Genomic DNA, 27,042 nt, shown 5'->3' with positions numbered 1-27,042 from the left:
TATTATTTTCTCCCATTCTCAGGGTTGTCTTTTCACTTTGCTTATAGTTTCCTTTGCTATGCAAATCTTTTAAGTTTAATTAGGTCAGACTTTTTTTACTTCTGTTTTTATTTCCATTACTCTAGGAAGTAGGTCATAGAGGATCTGGCTTTGATTTATGTGGCCGAGTGTTCTGCCTGTTGTCCGCTAAGAGTTTTATAGTTTCTGGTCTTACATTTAGGTCTTTAATACATTTTGAATTTAGCTGTCCAATTTTACCAGCACCACTTATTGAAGAGGTTGTATATGCCCCACATTCTTGCCTTCTTTGTCAAAAATAAGGTATCCATAGGTGCATGGGCTTATTTCTGGGCTTTTAATCTTGTTCCATTAGTCTATATTTCTGTTTTTGTGCCAGTACCATACTGTCTTGATGAGTGGAGGTTTGCAATATAATCTGAAGTCTGGAAGGTTGAGTCCTCCATTTCTATTGCTCATTTTCCTGGCTACTTTGGTTATTTGGGACCTTCTGTGTTTCCATATGGATAGTGGAATTTTTTCTTCTAGTTATATTAGGAATACAATTGGTAATTTGATGAGGATCGCTTTGAATCTGTAGATAGCTTGAATAGTAATATAGTTATTTTCACAATATTGATTCTTCCTACACAGGAATATGAAATATCTCTCCCTCTGTTTGCATTGTCTTTGATTTCTTTCATCAGAACTGTACGCAGTTCTTTTGTCTGCTTAGGTAGGCTTATTCCTAGATATTTTATTTTTTGTTTCAGTGGTGAATGGGATTGATTCCATTTCTTTTTTTGATTTTTCATTGTTCAGTTCAGTTCAGTTGCTTAGTCGTGTCTGACTATTTGCGACCCGATGAACAAGGTCTCCCTGTCCAACACCAGCTCGTGGAGTCTGCCCAAACCAATGTCCATTGAGTCGATAATGTCATCCAACCATCTTATCCTCTCTGTCGTCCCCTTCTCCTCCTGCCCTCGATCTTTCTCAGCATCAGGGTCTTTTCAAATAAGTCAACTCTTTGCATCATGTAGCCAAAGTATTGGAGGTTCAGCTTCAACATCAATCCCTCCAGTGAACACCCAGGACTGATCTCCTTTAGGATGGACCAGTTGGATCTCCTTGCAGTCCAAGGGACTCTCAAGAGTTCTCCAACATCACAGTTCAAAGGCATTGATTCTTTGGTACTCAGCTTTCTTCACGGTCCAACTCTCACATCCATACACGACCACTGGAAAAACCAAAGCCTTGACCAGACAGACCTTTGTTGACAAAGTAATGTCTCTGCTTTTGAATGTGCTATCTAGGTTGGTCATAACTTTCCTTCCAAGTAGTAAGCCTCTTTTAATTTCATGGCCATAATCACTATCTGCAGTGATTTTGGAGCCCAGAAAAATAAAGTCTGACACTGTTTCCACTGTTTCCCCACCTATATGCCATAAAGTGATGGGACTGGAAGCCATGATCTTCGTTTTCTGAATGTCGAGCTTTAAGCCAATGTTTTCACTCTCCTATTTCATTTTCATCAAGAGGCTCGTTAGTTCTTCTTCACTGTCTGCCATAAGGGTGGTTTCATCTGCATATCTGAGGTTTCTCCTGGCAATCTTGATTCCAGTTCTTCCTCCAGCCTAGGGTTTCTCATGATGTACTCTGCATATAAGTTAAATAGGCAGGTGACAATATACAGGTTTGACGTACTCCTTTTCCTATTTGGAGCCAGTCTCTTGTTCCATGTCCAGTTCTAACCGTTACCTCCTGACCCTCATTCTGGTTTCTCAAGAGGCAGATATTTTATTTTTTCTTTCAATGGTGAACAGGATTGATTCCATTTCTTTTTCTGATTTTTCATTGTTAGTATATAGGAATGCAAGTGATTATCGTGTATTCATTTTGTATCCTGAGACTTTGCTCTAGTAATTTTCTGATAGTATCCTTAGGGTTTTCTATTTATAGTATCATGTCATCTGCAAACAGAGAGAGCTCTATTTCTTTTCCCATCTGGATTGCTTTGATTTCTCTTTCTTCTCTGGTTGCTCTAGCTAGGACTATATGCAGAAAGGCTGTATAAACTCAAACCCAAAACAATAAAGTAAATGGCAACGGGATCATACTTATCAATAATTACTTTAAGTGTAAATGGGTTGAACACCCCAACCAAAAGACAAAGACTGGCTGAATGGATATGAAAACAAGACCGCTATATATGTTGTCTACAAGAGATCCACCTCGAAACAAGGGACACATACAGACTGAAAGTGAAGGGCTGGGAAAGTTATTCCACGCAAATAAAGACCAAAAGAAAGCAAGAGTAGCAATACTCATATCAGATAAAATAGCCTTTAAAACAAAGGCGGTGAAAAGAGACAAAGAAGGACACTACATAATGATCGAGAGATCAATCCAAGAAGAAGATATAATAATTATAAATATACATGCACCCAACAGAGGAGCACCACAATATGACAGACAAATGCTAACAAGTATGAAAAGGGAAATTAGCAATAACACAATAATAGTGGGAGACTTTAATACCCCACTCACACCTATGGATAGATCAACTAAATAGAAAATTAACAGGAATCACAAACTTTAAATGATACAATAGACCAGTTGGATCTAATTGATATCTATAGGACATTTCACCCCAAACAATGAATTTCACTTTTTTCTCAAGTGCACAAGGAACCTTCTCCAGGATAGATCACATCCTGGGCCATAAACTAGCCTTAGTAAATTCAAAACAACTGAAGTCATTCCAAGCATCTTTTCTGACCACAATGCAGTAAGATTAGATGTCAATTACAGGAGAGAAATTATTAAAAATTCCAACATATGGAGGCTGAACAACACGCTGCTGAATAACCAACAAATCACAGAAGAAATCAAAAAAGAAATCAAAATATGCATTGAAACAAATGAAAATGAAAACACAACAACCCAGAATCTATGGGACACTGTACATCAGTGGTTCATAGCAACACAGGTTTACCTCAGGAAACCAAAAAAAAAAAAAAAAAAGTCAAATAAATAACCTAACTCTACACCTAAAGCAACTAGTAAAGGAAAAAATGCAGAACCCCAGGGTTAGTAGAAGGAAAGAAATCTTAAAAATTAGGGCAGAAATAAATGCAAAAGAAAGAAAACGGACCATAGCCAAAATCAACCAAGACAGAAGCTGGTTCTTTGAGAAGATAAATAAAATTGACAAACAATTAGCCCGACTCATCAAGAAACAAAGGGAGAAGAATCAAATCAACAAAATTAGAAACGGAAATGGAGAAATCACAACAGACAAGGATCATAAGACACTACTATCAGCAACTATATGCCAATAAAATGGACAGCTTGGAAGAAATTGACAAATTGTTAGAAAAATACAACTTTCCAAAGCTGAACCAGGAAGAAATAGAAAATCTTAACAGACTCATCACAAGCACAGAAATTGAAACTGTAATCAGATATCTCCCAGCAAACAAAAGTCCAGGAGCAGATGGATTTATAGCTGAATTCTGCCAGGGCATTAGAGATGAGCTAATGCCTATCCTACTCAAATGCTTCCGGAAAATTGCAGAGGAATGTAAACATCCAAACTCATTCTATGAGGCCACCATCACCCTAACACCAAAACCTGACAAAGATGCCACAAAAAAGGAAAACCACAGGCCAATATCACTGACAAACATAGATGCAAAAATACTTACCAAAATTCCAGAAAAAAATCCAACAATATATTTAAAATATCATACATCATGATCAACTGGGCTTTAACTGAAGGATGCAAGGATTCTTCAGTATCCACAAATCAATCAGTGTAATAAACAACATTAACAAATGGAAAGATAAAAATCATATGATTATTTCAGTAGATGCAGAGAAAGTCTTTGATGTAATTCAACATCCATTTATGATAATTAAAAAAAACCTACAGAAAGTAGTCATAGAAGGAATATGCCTCAACATAATAAAAGCTGTATATGACAAACCCACAGCAAACATTATCATCAATGGTGAAAAATTGAAAGCATTTCTCCTAAATTCAGGAACAAGATAAAAGTTCCCCCTCTCACTACTACTATTTGGCATAGTTTTGGAAGTTTTGGCCATAGTATCAGAGCAGAAAAAGAAATAAGAAGAATCCAGATTGGAAAAGAAGAAGTAAAACTCTCACTGTTTGCAGATGACATAATCCTCTACATAGAAAACCCTAAAGACTCTAACAAAAAATTATTAGAGCTAAGCAATGAATATAGTAAAGTTGCAGGACATAAAATTAACAGACAGAAATCCCTTGCATTCCTATACACTAACAATGAGAAAACAGAGAAATTAAGGAAACAATTCCATTCATCATTGCAATGAAAGGAATAAAATACCTAGGACTAAACCTACCTAAAGAAACAAAAGCCCTATATATAGAAAACTATAAAACACTGATGAAAGAAATCAAAGAAGACACAACTAGATGGAGAAAAATACCACGTTCACGGATTGGAAGAATCAATATAGTGAAAATGAGTATATACCCAAAGCATAACCCATTGAATATACGACCTCTTGAATCTTTAGATTCAGTGCAATCCCTATCAAATTCAGTTCAGTTCAGTCTCTCAGTAGCATCCAACTCTTTGTGACCCCATGAACTGGAGCACTCCAGGCCTCCCTGTCCATCACCAACACCCAGAGTTCACTCAAACTCACGTCCATCGAGTCAGTGGTGCCATCCAGCCACCTCATCCTCTGTCGTCCCCTTCTCCTCCTGCCCTCAATCCCTCCCAGCATCAGGGTCTTTTCCAATGAGTCAACTCTGCATCAAGTGGCCAGAGTACTGGAGTTTCAGCTTTAGCATCATTCCATCCAGAGAACAACCAGGACTAATCTCCTTTAGGATGGACCAGTTGGATCTCCTTGCAGTCCAAGGGACTCAAGTCCAAGTATCAAGAGTCTTCTCCAACACCACAGTTCAAAAGCAGCAATTCTTCAGCACTCAAATTTCTTCACAGTCCAACTCTCACACCCATACATGACCACTGGAAAATCCATACCCTTCACCTGACGGACCTTTGTTGGCAAAGTAATGTCTCTGCTTTTGAATATGCTGTTTAGGTTGCTCATGACCTTGCTTTCACGGAGTAAGCATCTTTAAATTTCATGGCTGCAATCACCATCTGCAGTGATTTTGGAGCCCAGAAAAATAAAGTCTGACACTGTTTCCACTGTTTCCCCATTTATTTTTTACAGAGCTAGAACAAATAATTTCACGATTTGTATAGAAATATGGAAAACCTCAAATAGCCAAAGCAATCTTGAGAAAGAAGAATGCAACTGGAGAAATCCATTTGCCTAACTTCAGGCTCTCCTACAAAGCCACAGTCATCAAGGTAGTATGGTACTGGGAAAAAGACAGAAATATAGATCAATGGAACAAAAGAGAAAGCCCAGAGAAGAATCCACACCCATTTGAACACCTTATATTTGGCAGAGGAGGCAAGAATACATAAAGGAGGAAAAACATTTCTTTACCAAATGGTGCTGAGAAAACTGGTCAATCACTTATAAAAGAATGAGACTAGAACACATTCTAACACCACACACAAAAATATACTCAAAATGGATTAACCACTCTAAATGTAAGACCAGAAACTATCAAACTCCTAGAGGAAAACATAGGCAAAACACTCTCTGACACAAATCACAGCAGGATCCTCTATGACCCACCTCCCACAGTATTGGAAATAAAAGCAAAAATAAACAAATGGGACCTAATTAAAATTAAAAGCTTTTGCACAACAATGGAAACTATAAGCAAGGGGGAAAGGCAGCATTCAGAATGGGAGAAAATAATAGCAAACGAAGCAACTGACAAAGAATTTATTCAAAAAATATACAAGCAACTCCTGCAGTTCAGTTCCAGAAAAATAAATGGTCCCAATCAAAAAATCAGCCAAAGAACTAAACAGACATTTCTCCAAAGAAGACACACAGGTGGCTAACAAACATATGAAGAGATGCTCAACATCACTCATTATCAGAGAAATGCAAATTAAAACCACAGTGAGGTACCATTTCATGATAGAATGGCTGCTATCCAAAAGTCTACAAAGCAATAAATGCTGGAGAGGTTGTGGAGAAAAGGGAACTCTGTTACACTCTTTGTGAGAATCCAAACTAGTACAGCCACTAAGAACAGTGTGGATATTCCTTGTAAAATTGGAAGTAGAATGGCCATATGACCCAGCCATCCCAGTGCTGGGCATACACACCAAAGAAACCAGAATTGAAAGAGACACGTGTACCCCAATGTTCCTCGCAGCACTGTTCATAATGGCCAGGACATGGAAGCAACCTAGGTGTCCATCGGCAGACAAATGGATAAGAAAGCTGTGGTCCATATATACAATGGAATATTTCTCATCCATTAAAAAGAATACGTTCGAATCAGTTCTAATGAGATGGATGAAACTGGAGCCTATTATACAGAGTGAAGTAAGTCAGAAAGAAAAACTAATGCATATATACGGAATTTAGCAAGAAAGTAATGATAACCTTGTATGCAAGACAGCAAAAGAGACATAGATGTATAGAACAGTCTTTTGGACTCTGTGGGAGAGGGTGAGGGTGGGATGAAGTGGGAGAATGGCATTGAAACACATATATTGTCATATGTTAGACGAATCGCCAATCCTGGTTTGATGCATGAGACAGGGTGCCTGGGGCTGGTGCATTGGGATGACCCAGAGGAACGCGATGGGAAGGGAGGTGGGAAGGGGGTTCAGGATGGGGAACCCACATACACCCATGGCAGATTCATGTCAGTGTATGGCAAAACCACTACAATATTGTAAAGCAATTACCCTCAAATTAAAATAAATAAATTTATATTTTTAAAAATTTAAAAAAGAACAAAACTAACAAAAGCACAAACTAGAATTCAAAACTAAAGCAATCAAAACTAAATAAAAAATAAAGCAATCAAAACTAAATAAAAAATAAAGCAATGAAAACAAAACTAACAAATATGGTGAGGGAAAAAAGGGAATGTAAGAAAGAGTAGAAATGCAAAGCTAAATAGCCGTAGCTAAAGAAGAGATATATTTTAAAGATTAACTGCAAGGGGGAAAGAACCATGGGAAAAGCAAACAAAGGAATACATGTTAGAAAAAAATATAATAGGTTTAAAAATTTTTAAATTACAATTTGTAAAAGAAGGAAAACGCCATAGAACTCAGATGTAAAAGGCACAGATTTATAGCAGCAACAAAAAGTGGGATTAAAAAAAAAAATCCAGACTTGTGCCTAAGATGGCAGAGAAATAGGACAGGAAGACCATTTTCTCCCGCACAAATTCCTCAAAAGAACATTTCAACGCTGAGCAAACTCCACAAAACAACTTCTGAATGCTGGCAGAGGACAACAGGCAACCAGAAAAGCAGATCATTGTCTTCAAAAACAGGTAGGAAAAAATATAAAAGACGAAAAAAGAGACAAAGAAGGTGGGAAGGGAGCTCCGTCCCGGGAAGGGAAGCCTGTCCCGGGAAGGGAATTTTAAGAAGAGAGGTTTCCAAACACCAGGAAACACTCTCCCTGCCAAGTCTGTGGCGAACCTTGGAAACACAGAGGGCAACATAACAGGAAGGAAAAATAAATAAATAATTAAAACCAACAGATTACAATCCCAACAGTAACTCCCCCAGCGGAAAAGCAGCACAGACGCCTGCATCCGCCACTAGCAAGTGGGGGCAGGGCAGGGAAGTGCGGGAGGCGCGGGCTGCAGTGCTTTGTAAGAATCGGGCAGGAACGCCCCACGCACAACCAGAACGATCTAACTTGGGCTAGCAAACCAGACTGTGGGATAGCTACCACGCGAAAAGCTCGAACATAAGACACCACCAGGACCACACACAGAACAAAGGATGGAACGGAAATAGCTGGCTGCAGACCATCCCCCGCCGGGGACAGGCAGCCAGAGCCCTAAGGGCTGGAAAGGGGCAATTGCAGCCCTGGAGCGACTTTACCTACCAAACAGCAAGCAGGCTTCTTTGCTAAGACTTCTGGGGGTGCTGGACAGTCACCATCTGCCTCACAAGGGGCGCCATCGGTACATCCAGAAAACTGAGCAGCAGAGACAGAAAAGGTGACAAGTCGCAGCGACCGCGCTCGCCAAACTCCTGAGCTACTCGGACCTGGGAAGGGCACAAAACGTAGTCCCAACCGAATCTGTGCCTCTGAGGGCTACTTGAGCGCTGAGCCTGAGCGGCTTAGACCGGGAAGGTGCACACAGCCTAGGGCCGGCCTCAGACTGAGCATCGTAGAGCCAGAGCGGTTTGTGCGCCGTGAGAAGGGACAGGTCCAGCGGGGCTGAGACACTGTGTGCACATGACAGAGCTATTTGTTTGCAGCATCCCCACCTCCCCACTGCGCGACTGAGCTAGTGAGCCTAAAAAGAAAAAAAAAAAAAGTGTCCACCACCGCCCCCCTGTGTCAGGATGGAAATCAGACACTGAAGAGACCAGCAAACAGAAGTTAAACAGAGGGAACCCCCTTGAAAGTGACCCCACACTGCCCACAACATCAGAGAAGGGCCAGATATCTTTACTATTTTTACAATCATTCCTTTTTTTTCTTTCTTTTTTTTCTAACTTAAAAAAATTGTTATGTCTTCTATTTCTTCTCTAATTTTTATTTCTATAACCTACTATTACTTTTCAAAAAAAGACTCTTTTTTTTAAGACAAACATCATATATAGTCTTTGTGTGGTTGTTGTTGGTGTTTTTAAATAATTCTTGTGGCTTTTTTTTTCTTTTTTCTCTTTTACTTCTGCTTCTTTTCTTTAACATTGTATTTTTGAAAATCCAACCTCTACTCTAGATTTTTAATCTTTGCTTTTTGGTTTTTGTTGGCAATTTTGTACATTTTAATACCCAAACTTCACTACCCAATTTTACCTGAGAGCGAGATTACTAGCTTGACCACTCTCTCCTCCTTTGGACTCTCCTTTTTCTCCACCAGGTGGCCTCTGTCTCTTCCCTCCCCCATCTCTTCTCTATCGAACTCTGTGAATCTCTGTGTGTTCCAGATGGTGGAGAACACCTAAGAAACTGGTTACTGGCTGGATTTGTCTCTCTCCTTTTCATTCCTCTCTCTTATCCTCCTGTCTCCTTCCTCCCTCTCCTCTTCCCTGTATAACTCCATGAATACCTCAGAGTGGTCCAGACTATGGAGCGCACATAAGGAAGTGACTACTGGCTAGCTTGCTCTCTCCTCTCTTGATCTCACCGCATCTCATTCCAGTCACCTCTAACTACCCACTCTCTCTTCTCTTCTCCATGGAACTCAGTGAACCTCTCTGGGTGTCCCTCAATGTGGAGAAACTCTTTATCCTAGATGTTTTATCATTGGTGCTGTATACATGGAGAAGTCTTGAGGCTACTGTAAAAATAAAACTGAAAACCAGAAGCAGGGGGCTTAAGTCCAAAGCCTGAGAATATCAGAGAACTCCTGAATTCAGGGAACATTAAACAATAGGAGCTTATCAAATGCCTCCATACATACGCTGAAACCAAGCACCACCCAAGGGCCAAAAAGTTCCAGAGCAAGGCATACCATGCAAATTCTCCAGCAACACAGGAACACACCCCTGACCTTCAATATACAGGCAGCTCAAAGTTACTCCAAAACCTTTGACGTCTCATAACCCATTACTGGTCACTCCACTGCACTCTAGAGAGAAGAAATCCAGCTCCACCCACCAGAACTCCAACACAAGCCTCCCTAACCAGGAAACCTTGACAAGCCACTGATACAACCTCACCCACAGTGAGGAAGCTCCATAATAAAGAGAACTCCACAAATTCCCAGAATATAAAAAGGGCACCCCAAACGCAGCAATATAACCAAGATGAAGAGACAGAGGAATGCTCAGCAGGTAAAGGAACAGGAGAAATGCCCACCAAACCAAACAAAAGAGGAAGAGATAGGGAATCTACCTGAGAAAGAATTCCAAATATTGTTAGTGAAAATGATCCAAAATCTTGAAATCAAAATGGAATCACAGATAAATAGCCTAGAGACAAGGATTGAGAAGATGCAAGAAAGGCTTAACAAGGGCCTAGAAGAAATAAAAAAAAGAGTCAATATATAATGACTAATGCAATAAATGAGACCAGAAACACTCTGGAGGCAACAAATAGTAGAATAACGGAGGCAGAAGATAGGATTAGTGAAACAGAAGATAGAATGGTAGAAATAAATGAATCAGAGAGGAAAAAAGAAAAACGAATTAAAAGAAATGAGGACAATCTCAGAGACCTCCAGGACAATATGAAACACTCCAACATTCGAATTATAGGAGTCCCAGAAGACGAAGACAGAAAGAAAGATCATGAGAAAATCCTTGAGGAGATAATAGTTGAAAACTTCCCTAAAATGGGGAAGGAAATAATCACCCAAGTCCAAGAAACACAGAGAGTTCCAAATAGGATAAACCCAAGGCAAAACACCCCAAGACACATATTAATCAAATTAACAAAGATCAAACACAAAGAACAAATATTACAAGCAGCAAGGGAAAAACAACAAATAACACACAAGGGGATTCCCATAAGGATAACGGCTGATCTTTCAATACTCTTCAGGCCAGGAGGGAATGGCAAGACATACTTAAAGTGATGAAAGACAATAACCTACAGCCCAGATTACTGTACCCAGCAAGGATCTCATTCAAATACGAAGGAGAAATCAAAAGCTTTACAGACAAGCAAAAGCTGAGAGAATTCAGCACCACCAAACCAGCTCTCCAACAAATCCTAAAGGATATTCTCTAGACAGGAAACACAAAATGGGTGTATAAACCCGAACCCAAAACAATAAAGTAAATGGTAACGGGATCATACTTATCAATAATTACCTTAAACGTAAATGGGTTGAATGCCCCAACCAAAAGGCAAAGACTGGCTGAATGGATACAAAACAAGACCCCTCTATATGCTGCTTACAAGAGACCCATCTCAAAACAAGGGACACATACAGACTGAAAGTGAAGGGCCAGAAAAAGATATTCCACGCAAATAGAGACCAAAAGAAAGCATGAGTGGCAATACTCATATCCAATAAAATAGACTTTAAAACAAAGGCTGTGAAAAGAGACAAAGAAGCCCACTACATAATGATCAAAGGATCAATCCAAGAAGAAGATATAACAATATAGGAGCACCACAATATAGGAGCACCACAATATGTAAGACAAATGCTAACAAATATGAAAGGGGAAATTAACAATAACACAATAATAGTGGGAGACTTTAATACCCCACTCACACCTATGGATAGATCAACTAAACAAAATTAACAAAGAAATGCAAACTTTAAATGATACATTAGACCAGTTAGACCTAATTGATATGATAGGACATTTCACCCCAAAACAATGAATTTCACCTTTTTCTCAAGTGCTCATGGAAACTTCTCCAGGATAGATCACATCCTGGGCCATAAATCTAAACTTGATAAATTTTAAAAAATCGAAATCATTCCAAGCATCTTTCTGACCATAATGCATTAAAATTAGATCTCAATTACAGGAGAAAAACTATTAAAATTCCAACATATGGAGGTTGAACAACACACTTCTGAATAACCAACAAATCACAGAAGAAATCAAAATATGCATAGAAACTAGTCCTAGAGGGATTCCCACTCACGGGGCAAGAACCATCAACTGCGCATGAATGGGTCCTCAAGGCTGTATGCCGCCCTCAACTGCACACCAAGCGTTCCCCACCTGTGGGCTGTGCGCCCTCAACCACGCATGGAGTGGTCCTCACCACAAGGCTGTTCACCCCCAACTCTCATGAAGGAAGTCTCCACTCGCGGATCGCATGCTCTCTACTGGGCACAATGAGGTCCCCACTTGCAGGCAATGAGCCCTCAACTGGGCACGGAGGTGTTCCCACCTATGGACTGGTGCCTTCAACTGCTCACGCAGTGGTCCCCACCTGCAGGCTGGGCGCCCTCAACCGCACATGGAGGGGACTCCACTCTCCGGCCATTGGCCCTCAATTGGGCATGGAGAGGTCCTGACCCATGGACTCGACCCCTTGGAAACGCGCAGGGTCCCTACTCGTGGGCCTGGCGTCCTCAGCTGCACAGGCAGTTGTCCAGACCTACAACAGGCCGTCCGCCCCCAGTTTCCACGAAGGAGTCACCTGTGGCGCCCGCACTCCGTCAACCTCGCACGGAGGCCCAACCGCGGGGCCCTCAAATGCGCATGTAGGCGCGCCCTGAAAAAACGCACAGACGGGTCTCTAGTTGGGGGCCGGGCCTCCTCACCCACAAACGGAGGGAGCCCTACTCACGGGCTGCCCATCCGTCCAACTGCTCTCAGAGGGGTCTCCACCTGCGCAGTATGCGCGGGCCCTGAACCACGCACGGAGTAGTCCCAGGCCATGTGCCCTAAGCTCCCAAGAAGGGGCCCCCACGGGTGGGCCGGGCCGTCTCACTCACATACTGATGGGTACTCCCTCGTCCCCCGCCCTCACGAGTCGCGTGCAAAACCAGGCAGCCGACCAGGTTGCAAGCCGAGGCGGCGCGCACAATGCGCACGGAGGCGGGCCGCGACCCCGGGACGCGGGCCTGCTCTGGGCCGCAGCTGCAAGACGCCCAGCGCCAGGCAGAGCGCGCTGCTGCCCAGGCACAGCAGCTGGAAGACCCGCCACTAGAAGCCCAGCGCAAGTTACGTGGCGGTGTCCCGCGTGGGGCAGCAGAAGGTGCCCAATCGCGGACGCCCGCGGCTCGGGTCTGCCGGGACTCTGAGGACTGGCCGGGCGACCTGAGTCTTGTGATGGGCTAGGGGCCCCAGGTCTCCCGCTCTCAGCTTTACCAGGTGAGCCACCAGGAAAGCCCAGGAATACTGGAGTGGGTAGCCTTTCCCTTCTCCAGGGGATCTTCCTAACCTAGGGATCGAACCCATATCTCCTGCATTGCAGGCAGATTCTTTACCAGCTGAGCCACCAGGGAAGTCCTGTTCTGAAGAGGCCAGAAAGTAAATATTTTAGCCTTTGCGAGCTGCACGGTCTCTATGGCAGTTACCCACCACTGCCCTGGGAGCTCCAGAGTAGCCACTGGCAGAGGTAAATGAGTGGATGAGGCAGGGTACCAATAAAGCTTTAATTAGAAAAAGAGACAGGCACACACCACAGGGCATGTGGTATCTTAGTTTCCTGGAGATCTCACTTTCCTTGCTGGGGAATCCATGCCCCCTGCCCAGAGTCTGAACCACTGGACCACCAGGTAAGTCCCCATCTAAAACGATTCTAAAACGTAAGCAACTGTATTGTTTTGAAAGCCAATCACACATAGTTCCTGCAGGCTTTCTACAAGTCTAATTGAGCAGAAGTAAGAAATGACAACCTATGCAACTTTTAGAAACATGCTATGTGTGCCCAGAAGAAGTCTCTCCATTGTAGTGAAAATTCCACCACCTTTCAGACAGCGGTCCTAGGTCATTTCCTGTTATTTCTACCGCTAGTCAAATACGGCTCCATTCTTCGAAGGGGGGTCACATAGACTCAGTTGAAAGAAATGTTTTAGCCAGCGGCCAGTGAAGGAATTTTTAGCATCCAAAGTAGTAGCCCTTGAACACCAAAGAAGCAGAGGCTTCCTTTTCAGCATGTGTGTGTTTGTGTGTGTGTGTGTCTGTGTCTGTGACTGTACTGGGAGTGAGAAGGAGGAAATGGGATATTCTTTGCGTGTCTGTGCTAAGTAGTAATCTTTGTGACCCATGGACTGTAGGCCACCAGGCTTCTCTGTCCATGGGATTCTCCAGGCAAGACTAGTGGAGTGGGGTTGCCGTTTGCTTCTCCCCTTCTTCTTCCTTCAGGGGATCTTCCCGACCCAGAGATAAACTTTATTGTGGTCTGAAGGTATCTGGATTCTCCTACAGACTGTCATTTTCTTCCCTGGTTCTTAACAATGTGCTGTCAAATGAACCAACAGACTCAGCACTATACAGAGAGCTTGTTAGAAGTTCAAGTTCACCATGACTTCCCTAACAACCTTTTTCTTTCTTATTTTTTTAAATGCCTTGTTACACATTTTTGGTAGGGGAAGATGCCTTTATTATTTATCTTTTGATTGTGCTGCACAGTGTGTGTGATCTTAGATACCCTGTGGGTGCTAAGTCACTTCAACGGTGTCCATCTGTTTGCGATCCCATATGTTTGCTAAGTCACTTCAGTCCTGTTCGACTCTTTGTGATCTCATGGACTGTAGCCTGCCAGGCTCCTCTGTCCATGGGATTTTCCAGGCAGGAATACTGGAGTGGGTTGCCATGCCCTTGAGTTCCCCTGAGCAATGATCAAAGCTGTGCCCCGTGCATTGGCAGCATGGAGTCCTAACCAGTGGACCACGAGGAAAGTCCCATCTAAGAATCTCTTACAAGTATCTCTATTGGATTTTTTGGCTTCCCAGGTGGCCCAGTGGTAAAGAATCTGCCTGAAGGAGAAGTAGTTTCAATCCCTGGGTCGGTAAGATTGCTTAGAGAAGACAATGGCAACCCACTCCAATATTCCTGCCTGGAGAATCTCATGGACAGAGCTACCTGGAGGGCTACCGTCCATAAGGTTGCAAAGAGTGGAACATGACTTATTGACTCAACATGCACTCATTGTTTTTGTTTTTCCCTAAAACGTGCCCTATGAAGCTAGAAAGGCATTTATTGCATAATCACCCAAGTGATATCATAGCAAAGGAGCAGAAATTTCATTCTGCCTTTGGGAAAAGCAATACACTTGTGGTTATCTTGCTGAAATCTCAAATGTTTAATCTTTTTTTGCAGCTTTGTAATTGCTTGCCTTGATTTCCACTAGAACTGCCTTGATGATCCTGGTGTCGCATTTTCATCCAGCAATTTCACTGGCAGAACTATCCCCAAGTTACGAGCAGGTTGGATCCCAGAAGGCGTGCAAGATTTGAAAAAGACATTCCCAAATATAATACGAGGGATGAAGGTAAGGGTGCCAGGTGGGCATCAGAGCTCCTGTGCTCTCAGGAGCCTCGAGCCTGCACCCTGGCCAGAACTGTGATCTCCAGACCCTGACCTCAGCTGAGGGTACTCCTGGAGTGGTGACCATGGCCCAGGCTAGGGGCTACTTCATACATCTTCTTTATCCATTCATCTGTTGATGGACATCTAGGTTGCGTCCAGTCTTGGCTATTCTAAATAATGCTGCTATGAACCTTTGGACTGCATGTATTTTTTTGAATCATGTTCTTCTCTGGATATATGCCCAGGAATAGGATTGCTGGATCATATGGTAATTCTGTTTTCAGGTTTTAAAGGATCCTCCACAATGTTCTCTGTTGTAAATGCACCAACTTACTTTCCCACCAACAGTGTAGGAGGTTCCGTTTTTCCCTACCCCTTTTCCGGCATTTATTACCTGCAGACTTTTAAATAATAGCCATTCTGTGTGGTGTGACGTGATACCCCAGTGTGGTTTCGATTTGCATTTCCTTTTATTGGTGACGTTGAGCATCTTCTCTTGTGGCCTGTTGACCATCTGTATGTCTTCTTTTGGGAAATGTCTATCTAGGTCTCCTGCTGGTAGGTATCCCAGATCTTGGAGAAGGCAATGGCAAGCCACTCCAGTGATCTTGCCTGGAGAATGGAGAATAGGTTGGTCATAGCTGTTCTTCCAAGGAGCAGGAGTCTTTTAATAGCATGGCTGCAGTCACCATCTGCAGTGATTTTTGGAGCACCCCCAAATAAAGTCTGTGACTGTTTCCATTGTTTCCCCACTTATTTGCCATGAAGGTGATGGGACTGGATGCCATGATCTGAGCTTTTTAAATGTTGAGTTTTAAGCCGACTTTTCCCACTCTCTTTCACTTCCATCAAGAGACTCTTTAGCTCCTCTTCACTTTCTGCCATAAGGGTGGCATACTCTGAGTATCTCCGGTTGTTGACATTTCTCCTCAAAGTCTTAATTTCAGCTTGTGTTTCATCTAGCACAGCATTTTGCATGATGTATTCTGCCTGTAAGTTAAATAATCAGGGTGACATTATACAGCTTTGATGTACTCCTTTCCTGATTTAGACCCAGACTGTCATTCCATGACTCATTATAACAGCTGTTTCTTGACCTGCATACAGATTTCTCAAAAGGCAGGTGTTAGCCTGATATTCCCATCTCTTGAAGAATTTGCCACAGTTTGCAGAGATCTACACAGTCAAAGGCATTGGCAAAATCAATACAGCAGAAGTAGATGGTTTCCTGGAGTTCCCTTGCTTGTTCTATGATCTAACAAATGTTGGCAATTTAATATCTGATTCCTCTGCCTGCTCTAAATCGAGTTTGAACATCTTGGAGTTCTCGGTTCATGTGCTGTTGATGCCTTGCTTGGAGAATTTTGAACATTATTTTGCTAGTGTGTGAGATGAGTGCAGTTGTGCAGTGGTTTGAATATTCTTTGGCACTGCATTTTCTGGGATTGGACTGAAAACTGACCATCAGACTGGAAAAGGTCAGTTTTCAATGGAGTCAGTCATAAGAAAGAACACGTTTGAATCAGTTCTAATGAGGTGGATGAATCTAGAGCCTATTATACATAGTGAAGTAAGTAAAAAAGCTAAAGATAAGTATTGTATACTAATGCATATATGCATGCAGAAGGTAATGGCTCCCCACTCCAGTATTCTTGCCTGGAAAATCCCATGGATGGAGGAGCCTGGTGGGCTATAGTCCATGGGGTCACTAAGAGTTAGACAGGACTGAGCGACTTCACTTTCAGTTTTCATTCTCATGCAGTGGAGATGGAAATGGCAACCCACTCCGTTGTTCTTGCCTTGAGAATCCCAGGGAAAGGGAGCCTAGTGGGCTGCCGTCTATGGGATTGCACAGAGTCGGACACAGTTGAAGTGACTTAGCAGCATATATGCAGCATCTAGAAAGATGGTACTGAAGAATTTATTTGCAGGCCTGAAAATGAAAAAGAGACATAGAGAACAGAAAAAAAGATGTGGGGAGAGGGAAAGAGAGGGTGAGAAGTATGGAGAGAGTTACAGGGAAACTTACATGAATAGGGAGCAATTGGATTTAGCTGAATGCCTCGGAAAACTCAAACAGTTGCTCTTTATCTACCTAGAGGGGTGGGATGGGCAGGGAGATGAGAGGGAAGTACAAGAGGGTGGGATATATATATATACACACATATACATATAGCTGATTCATTTTGAGGTTTAACAGAGAAAAACAAATTTCTGTAAAGCTATTACATTAAAATTCTATTTACATTGTATATAAAACCTGTTAAAGTAAAAACAATTAAATTATTAAATTATAGATGAAGTTTAACAAGAAATAAATTAAAAAGAGAAAAAACAATTGAAATGACTCAAATGTCCATCACCTATTGACCGAATAAGTAAATCATGCTATGCACTATTATTCAGACATCAAATAAAAGGAATTCTGATACACACTATAACATGCTACAGTTCTGAAATGATTATGCTAATTAAAAGAACCCAGATACAAAAGGTTGCATATCGTGTTATTCCATTGATATGAATGAAATTGTCCCAGATTAGGTACCTCACTAGACAGAAAATAGAGGAGCGGGTGGCAGGGCCCAGGTGAAGGGGTAAATGATAAAGCCTAACAACTGGACAGTATTTCCATTCGGAATGATGAAAATATTTTATGATGATGGCATGGTTATTGCTATGCAACTCATGAAGAAATAACAAATAAATGAATTATATAATTTAACTGGTAAATTCATGCTACATGTACAATATGTCAATAAATAAAACGTTTTCTTAAAAAAAAAAAAAAACTACTGAACTTTGCTTCAATGTCCAGGAAAATAATCTTTCATCAGTAAAGGAGAAGCAGATATTCTCATATGAACAAAAACTTAGTAATTTATTCTCAGCAGATATCTGGTCTGTAAGAAATGTTAAAAGGAGTTATTTACACAGAGTAAGATGGTATTAATGAAACTGGAGCTGATTATACAGAGTGAAGTGAGCCAGAAAGAAAAACACCAATGCAGTATTCTAACACATATATGGAACTTAGAAAGATGGCAATGAAAACCCTGTATGCGAGACAGCAAGAGAGACACAGATGTATACAACAGACATTTGGACTGTGTGGGAGAGGGAGAGGGTGGGATGATTTGGGAGAATGGCATTGAAACATGTATACTATCATGTAAGAAACAAATCGCCGGTCTAGGTTCGATACAGCATACAGGATGCTTGGGGCAGGTGCACTGGGATGACCCAGAGAGGTGACACGGGGAGAGAGGTAGGACTGGGGTTCAGGATTGGGAACTCATGTACACCCATGGTGGATTCATGTCAATGTACAGCAAAACCAATACAGTATTGTAAAGTAAAATTTAAAAAATAATAATAAATGAAGGCAAAAAAAGGAAAGCTTTTTTCCTTATTATTAATCAGTAAAAGATAATGCTTGCTTAGGCTTTTTTTGGGGGGGCCCTTTTTTTCTTGGATTTATAATTTTATTTTATGGTTAATATAAGTTTATTTTAATTGGAGGCTAATTACTTTAAGTACTGTATTGGTTTTGCCATACATCAACATGAATCTGCCATGGGTGTACACGTGTGCCCCATCCTCAACGCCCCTCCCACCTCCCTCCCCATACTATCCCTCTGGGTCAACCCAGTGCACCAGCCCCAAGCATCCTGTATCATGCATTGAACCTGGACTGGTGATTCGTATCACATATGATATTACACATATTTCAGTGCCATTCTCCTGCTTCATCCCACCATCACCCACTCCCACAGAGTCCAAAAGACTGTTCTATACATCTGTGTCTCTTTTGCTGTCTCACATACAGGGTTTTCATTACTGTCTTTCTAAATTCCATATATGTAAGTTCAGTTCAGTTCAGATCAGTTCAATTGCTCAGTCGTGTCCAATTCTTTGTGACTCCATGAATCGCAGCACGCCAGGCCTCCCTGTCACCAACTCCCGGAGTTCACTCAGACTCACGTCCATTGAGTCCGTGATGCCATCCAGCCGTCTCATCCTCTGTTGTCCCCTTCTCCTCCTGCCCCCAATCCTCCCCAGCATCAGTCTTTTCCAATGAGTCAACTCATTGCATGAGGTGACCAAAGTACTGGAGTTTCAGCTTTAGAATTATTCCTTCCAAAGAAATCCCAGGGCTGATCTCCTTCAGAATGGACTGGTTGGATCTCCTTGCAGTCCAAGGGACTCTCAAAGAGTCTTCTCCAACACCACAGTTCAGAAGCATCAGTTCTTCGGCACTCAGCCTTCTTCACAGTCCAACTCTCACATCCATACATGACTACTGGAAAAACCATAGCCTTGACTAGATGGACCCTAGACTGCAAAGTAATGTCTCTGCTTTTGAATATGCTATCTAGGTTAATCATAACTTTTCTTCCAAGGAGTAAGCGTCTTTTAATTTCATGGCTGCAATCACCATCTGCAGTGATTTGGAGCTCCCAAAAATAAAGTCTGACGCTGTTTCTACTGTTTCCCCATCTACTTCCCATGAAGTGATGGGACCGGATGCCATGGTCTTCATTTTCTGAATGTTGAGCTTTAAGCCAACTTGCTCACTCTCCTTTTTCACTTTCATCTAGAGGCTTTTTAGTTCCTCTTCACTTTCTGCCATAGGGTGGTGTCATCTGCATATATGAGGTTATTGATATTTCTCCCAGCAATCTTGATTCCAGCTTGTGTTTCTCCCAGTCCAGCGTTGCTCATGATGTACACTGCATAGAAGTTAAATAAGCAGGGTGACAATATACAGCCTTGACGTACTCCTTTTCCTATTTGGAACCAGTCTGTTGTTCCATTCCAGTTCTAACTGTTGCTTCCTGACCTGCATACAGATTTCTCAAGAGGCAGGTTAGATGGTCTGGTCTTCCCATCTCTTTCAGAATTTTCCACACTTTATTGTGATCCACAGTCAAAGGCTTTGCATAGTCAATAAAGCAGAAGTCGATGTTTTTCTGGAACTCTCTTGCTTTTTCCATGATCCAGTGGATGTTGGCAATTTGATCTCTGGTTCCTCTGCCTTTTCTAAAACCAGCTTGAACTTCAGGAAGTTCATGGTTCATGTATTCCTGAAGCCTGGCTTGGAGAATTTTGAGCATTACTTTACTAGCATGTGAGATGCGTGCAATTGTATGGTAGTCTGAGCATTCTTTGGCATTGCCTTTTTTGGGACTGGAATGAAAACTGACCTTTTCCAGTCCTGTGGCCACTGCTGAGTTTTCCAAATTTTCTGGCATATTGAGTGTAGCACTTTCACAGCGTTAGTATACTGTATTAGTGTTTTTCATTCTGGCTTACTTCACTCTGTATAATTGGCTCCAGTCTCATCAACCTCATTAGAACTAATTCAAACGTATTCTTTTCAATGGCTGAATAATACTCCATCGTGTATAGGTACCACAGGTTTCTTATCCTTTCATCTGCTGATGGACATATAGGTTGATTCCATGTCCTAGCTATTATAAACAAGGCTGTGAGGAACATCGGGGTATACATGTCTCTTTCAATTCTGGTTTCTTGGTGTGTATGCCCAGCAGTGGGATTGCTGGGTCATATGGCAGTTCTATTTCCACTTTTTTAAAGGAATCTCCACATTCTTCTCCATAGTGGCTATACTAGTTTGCATTCCCACCAACAGTGTAAGAATGTTCCCTTTTCTCCACACCCTCTCCAGCATTTATTGCTTCCATTCTTTTGGATAGCAGCCATTCTGACTGGCATGAAATGGTACCTCATTGTAGTTTTGATTTGCATTTCTCTGCTAATGAGTGATGTTGAGCATCTTTTCATGTGTTTTTAGCCATCTGTATGTCTTCATGGGAGAAATATCTGTTTTGTTCTTTGGCCCATTTTTTGATTCAGTTCAGTTCAGTTCAGGTGCTCAGTCTTGCCTGACTCTGCGACCCCATGAATCGCAGCATTCCAGACCTCCCTGTCCATCACCAACTCCCAGAGTTCACTCAGACTCACGTCCATCGAGTTGGTGATGCCATCCAGCCATCTCATCCTCTGTCGTCCCCTTCTCCTCCATTCCCCAATACCTCCCAGTGTCAGAGTCTTTTCCAATGAATCAACCCTTCACATGAGGTAGCCATCGTACTGGAGTTTCAGCTTTAGCATCATTCCTTCCAGAGAACACCCAGGACTGATCTCCTTTAGAATGGACTGATTGTATTGACTCATTTATTTTTCTGGAGTTGAGCTGCAGGAGTTGCTTATATATTTTTGAGGCTAATTCCTTGTCAGTTGCTTCATTTGCTATTACTTTCTCCCATTCTGAATGATGCCATTTCCCCTTGCTTATAGTTTCCCTTGTTGTGCAGAAGCTTTTAATTTTAATTGGGTCCCATTTGTTTATTTTGCTTTTATTTCCATTATTCTGGGAGGTGGGTCATAGAGGATCCCGCTGTGATTTGTGTCAGAGAGTGTTTTGTCTATGTTCTCCTCTAGATGTTTTACAGTTTCTGGTCTTATGTTTAGATCTTTTATCCATTTTGAGTTTGTATCATGTTAGAAAGTGTTCCAGTTTCATTCTTTTACAAGTGTTTGACCAGTTTTCCCAGCACCACTTGTTAAAGAGATTGTCTTTTCTCCACTGTGTATTATTGCCTCCTTTGTCAAAGATAAGGTGTCCACAGGAGCCTGGATCTATTTCTGGGCTTTCTATTTTGTTCCATTGATCTATACTTCTGTCTTTGTGCCAGTACCATACTGTCTTGATGACTGTGGCTTTGTAGGAGAGCCTGAAGTCAGGCAGGTTGATTCCTCCAGTTGCATTCTTCTTTCTCAAGATTGCTTTGGCTAGTCAATGAGGTTTTTTGCATTTCCAAACAAATTGTGTAATTATTCTAGCTCTGCTCACTTTCCCTTTTCACTTTTGTGCATTGGAGAAGGAAATGGCAACCTGCTTCAGTATTCTTGCCTGGAGAATCCCAGGGGTGGGAGAGCTGGTGGGCTGCTGTCTGTGGAGTCACACAGAGTCAGACAAGACTAAAGTGACTTAGCAGCAGCAATGGATCTATGCAAAACAGGAATATATGGCAGACTGTGATAGAAGCAAGATCCGATGCTGTAAAGAGCAATATTGCATAGGAACCTGGAATGTCAGGTCCATGACTCAAGGCAAATTGGCAGTGGTCAAACAAGAGATGGCAAGGGTGAACGTCGACATGCTAGGAATCAGTGAACTAAAATGGACTGGAATAGGTGAATTTAACTCAGATGACCATTATATCTACGACTGCAGGCAGGAATCCCTCAGAAGAAATGGAGTAGCCATCATGGTCAACAAAAGAGTCTGAAATGCAGTATCTGGATGCAATCTCAAAAACAACAGAATGATCTCTGTTCGTCTCCAAGGCAAATGATTCAATATCACAGTTATCCAAGTCTGTACCCCAACCAGTAATGCTGAAGAAGCTGACGTTGAACAGTTTTATGAAGACCCACAAGACCTTTTAGAACCAACACCCCCCAAAGATGTCCTTTTCATTATAGGAGACTGGAATGCAAAAGCAGGAAGCCAAGAAACACCTGGAGTAACAGGCAAATTTGTCCTTGGAATGCAGAATGAAGCAGGGCAAAGACTAATAGAGTTTTGCCAAGAAAGTGCAAATACCCTTTTCCAACAACACAAGAGAAAACTCTACACATGGACATCACCAGATGGTCAACACCGAAATCAGATTGATTATATTCTTTGCAGCCAAAGATGGAGAAGCTCTATACAGTCAATAAAAACAAGACCAGGAGCTGACTGTGGCTCAGATCATGAATTCCATATTACCAAATTCAGACTCAAATTGGAGAAAGTAGGGAAAACTGCAAGACCATTCAGATATGACCTAAATCAAATCCCTTATGATTATACAGTGGAAGTGAGAAATAGATTTAAGGGCCTAGATCTGATAGACAGAGGGCCTGTTGAACTATGGAATGAGGTTAGTGACATTGCACAGGAGACAGAGATCAAGACCATCCCCATGGAAAAGAAATGCAACAAAGCAAAATGGCTATCTGGGGAAGCCTTACAAATAGCTGTGAAAAGAAGAGAGGAGAAAAGCAGAGGAGAAAAGGAAAGATATAAGCATCTGAATGCAGAGTTCCAAAGAATAGCAAGAATAGACAAGAGAGCCTTCTTCAGCGATCAATGCAAAGAAATAGAGGAAAAGAACAGAATGGGAAAGACTAGAGATCTCTTCAAGAAAATTAGAGATACCAAGGGAACATTCATGCAAAGATAGGCTCGATAAAGGACAGGAATGGTCTGGACCTAATAGAAGCAGAAGATATTAAGAAGAGATGGCAAGAATACACAGAAGAACTGTACAAAAAAGATCTTCATGACCCAGATAATCATGATGATGTGATCACTCATCTAGAGCCAGACACCCTGGAATGTGAAGTCAAGTGGGCCTTCAAAAGCATCACTATGAACAAAGCTAGTGGAGATGATGGAATTCCAGTAGGGCTATTTCAAATCCTGAAAGATGATGCTGTGAAAGTGCTGCACTCAATATGCCAACAAATTTGGAAAACTCAGCAGTGGCCATAGGGCAGAAAAAGGTCAGTTTTCATTCCAGTCCCAAAGAAAGGCAATGTCAAAGAATGCTCAAACTACAGCACAGTTGTACTCATCTCACACACTAGTAAAATAATGCTCAAAATTCTCCAAGCCATGCTTCAGGAATACATGAACCATGAACTTCCTGAAGTTCAAGCTGGTTTTAGAAAAGGCAGAGGAACACGAGATCAAATTTCCAACATCCGCTGGATCATGGAAAAAGCAAGAGAGTTCCAGAAAAACATCGACTTCTGCTTTATTGACTATGCCAAAGCCTTTGACTATGTGCATCATAATAAACTGTGCAAAATTCTGAAAGAGATGGGAAGACCAGACCATCTAACCTGCCTCTTGAGAAATCTATATGCAGGCCAGGAAGCAACAATTAGAACTGGACATGGAACAACAGACTGGTTCCAAATAGGAAAAGGAGTACGTCAAGGCTGTATATTGTCACCCTGCTTATTTAACTTCTATGCAGTGTACATCATGAGCAACGCTGGACTGGGAGAAACACAAGCTGGAATCAAGATTGCTGGGAGAAATATCAATAACCTCATATATGCAGATGACACCACCCTATGGCAGAAAGTGAAGAGTAGCTAAAAAGCCTCTTGATGAAATTCAAAGAGGAGAGTGAGCAAGTTGGCTTAAAGTTCAACATTCAGAAAACGAAGATCATGGCATCCGGTCCCATCACTTCATGGGAAATAGATAGGGAAACAGTGGAAACAGTGTCAGACTTAATTTTTTGAGGGCTCCAAAATCACTGCAGATGGTGATTGCAGCCATAAAATTAAAAGACACTTACTCCGTGGTAGAAAAGTTACGATTAAACTAGATAGTATATTCAAAAGCAGAGACATTACTTTGCTGACTAAGGTCCATCTAGTCAAGGCTATGGTTTTTCCAGTAGTCATGTATGGATGTGAGAGTTGGACTGTGAAGAAGGCTGAGCACCAAAGAATTGATGCTTCTGAACTGTGGTGTTGGAGAAGACTCTTTGAGAGTCCCTTGGACTGCAAGGAGATCCAACCAGTCCATTCTGAAGGAGATCAACCCTGGGATTTCTTTGGAAGGAATGATGCTAAAGCTGAAACTCCAGTACTTTGGCCACCTCATGCAAAGAGTTGAGTCACTGGAAAACACTTTGATGCTGGGAGGGATTTGGGCCAGGAGAAGAAGGGGACGACAGAGGATGAGATGGCTGGTTGGCATCACAGACTCAGTGGATGTGAGTCTGAGTGAACTCCGGGAGTTGGTGATGGACAGGGAGGCCAGGCATGCTGCAGTTCATGGGGTCACAAAGAGTTGGACACGGTTGAGTGACTGAACTGAACTGAACTGAGTCACAGCTATAGTTTTTCCAGTGGTCATGTATGGATGCGAGAGTTGGACTGTGACGAAAGCTGTGTTGAATAATTGGTGCTTTTGAACTGTGGTGTTGGAGAAGATTCTTGAGAGTCCCTTGGACTGCAAAGAGATCCAACCAGTCCATTCTAAAGGAGATCAGTCCTGGGTGTTCTTTGGAAGGAATGATGCTAAAGCTGAAACTCCAATATTTTGGCCACCTCATGAGAAGAGTTGATTCATTGGAAATGACTCTGATGCTAGGAGGGATTGGGGGCAGGAGGAAAAGGGGATGACAGAGGATGAGATGGCTGAATGGCATCTCTGACTTAATGGATGTGAATTTGAGTGAACTCTGGGAGTTGGTGATGGACAGGGAGGCCTGGCATGCTGCGATTCATGGGGTCGCAAAGTATCAAACACGACTGAGTGAGTGAACTTAACTGAACTGAAGGGTCTCATCAGCTCCCCAAAGGCTGTAACTACAATACCATCATTTAGGGAACTGATTTTTATGCTGCATGAAGATGACTTTTTAAAGGTTTTAAAGAAAAAAAATTTAAGTTTAAGGTACACATAGAGAGTGTGTATGTCTAAGCTGTAAAGTATGATCAATTTTGATAAACTTATTGTGGCCATTTTACTAGCACCTGGGTCATGAAGTAAAATGTTAGGTACAGATACAAACCTAAGGCCTTCTTTTAAGGCTTTCGGGCATACACACTATATTCCACAGTATTAATTTGTGCCAATTTCTGTGTCTATCCTTCTGGTTATAGGCATTTGAGTACTTTCCAGTTTGAGTCCAAGGTGTACACTTGCCAGGAGCCAGCGTGAGGAACCCCGCCCATGGCAAAGGTCACGAGGAAGGAAGCCTGACAAAACGCAAGGCTGTGTGATCAGGCTTCAGGGGGAACCCCTGAAATTTCCTGAGCATCCACCCCCAAAACCAGAGTCTGCCTGCCGTACTACATTATGCTTTTCATCCACTCTTCTAACATTAACAGGGGACCTATCCCCCCACCACCTTTTTCTGGGAAAGGTTAATTTAGAGCTTTTAGATAATAAGCCTCCTAGGCATAATAGAGTTTTCCAATCCAGACCCCTCTGATGGCTTTTTAGCCTGCCTGCAGGACTCTTACAGCTGCACATGTGATTGTTTGCGGCCTCCCGACTGAGAGGCACAGGAAGCTTAAAACATCCTAGGAATGCAGGGGCTTCTGAGGAGTCAAGATCATTAGAATAAAACTGATAAAGTGTCTCATTGTTGAGCCAATACTTGCTGCCAAATTTTCATATCTTTTATTTGTTGATATAGTTGGTATATAGAAAAAAACAAGAAGCGACATAGATCTTTGGGTTAAGTACTTTCTTTGTTATAACCCACTGCACCTTTGTTCTATAGGGATGTAACTTTAGTGCTTTAAGGAGATTCAGATTAAAGAAAAACACTTCAGGGGAAACGAGATGAACATTCATTAAGGAAGAGAGTCAAAAAGTGTTAATAACCCTCTTGGCCAGAAGATAATGTACATCACCTGAGACCTTTTGTATACAAAAAGATACACAAAAAGAGTCAGGACTGCTGCCCCTGCATGACTCTGTATCTTCCATTATGTAAAATTTAGGGTATATAAACACCTTGTAAATAATAAAGTAGAGGAGTTTTTGCACAAGCCTGGCCTCCCCCATGTCGATTCTTTCACTTGCTCCCTCTCCCTCCCTCTCCTTTTCAGGCTGATCCCTTGGAACACGGAGGCTCACTGAGTCTACTTACTTGCCTGGGCTTCTGAGACCCACATGAGAGGGAGCCCAAGGCGGGGCACCCTCCGTTATTCAAGTGGGCACCTGTGGCCCAACATAGACGGTGCAAGTTCCTTGTCTGGAATTTTATTGGTTTTCCACGTAAACAAAGTTAATCAGCATCTTCTCTCCACTCATTTTCCTTCTACACTATTTTTTCCTAATCTAATCTTATATTTCTAATCAAATAAATCTCTCCTCGCCAACTCTGTCCACCCTTCGAATTACCCTGGATCCACCAGGGCTGGACTCCGGCATACATTA

General features: G+C 42.0%; 1 long non-coding RNA gene across 1 annotated transcript in view; it reads left to right on the top strand.

The window, feature by feature from the left end:
* Nucleotides 1-26,651, top strand: part of LOC132659060 (uncharacterized) — an 87,595-nt gene extending 60,944 nt beyond the window's left edge. Inside the window, exons 3-4 of the long non-coding RNA XR_009599040.1 lie at nucleotides 14,866-15,006; nucleotides 25,755-26,651. This is a non-coding gene — a long non-coding RNA (uncharacterized LOC132659060). The remainder of the gene's footprint in view (nucleotides 1-14,865; nucleotides 15,007-25,754) is intronic.
* Nucleotides 26,652-27,042: the final 391 nt, after the last annotated feature.

Source organism: Ovis aries, chromosome Y (genome assembly GCF_016772045.2).
Source record: "Ovis aries strain OAR_USU_Benz2616 breed Rambouillet chromosome Y, ARS-UI_Ramb_v3.0, whole genome shotgun sequence".
NCBI classification, from domain to species: domain Eukaryota; kingdom Metazoa; phylum Chordata; class Mammalia; order Artiodactyla; family Bovidae; genus Ovis; species Ovis aries.
This window is presented reverse-complemented; position numbering and strand designations above follow the sequence as displayed.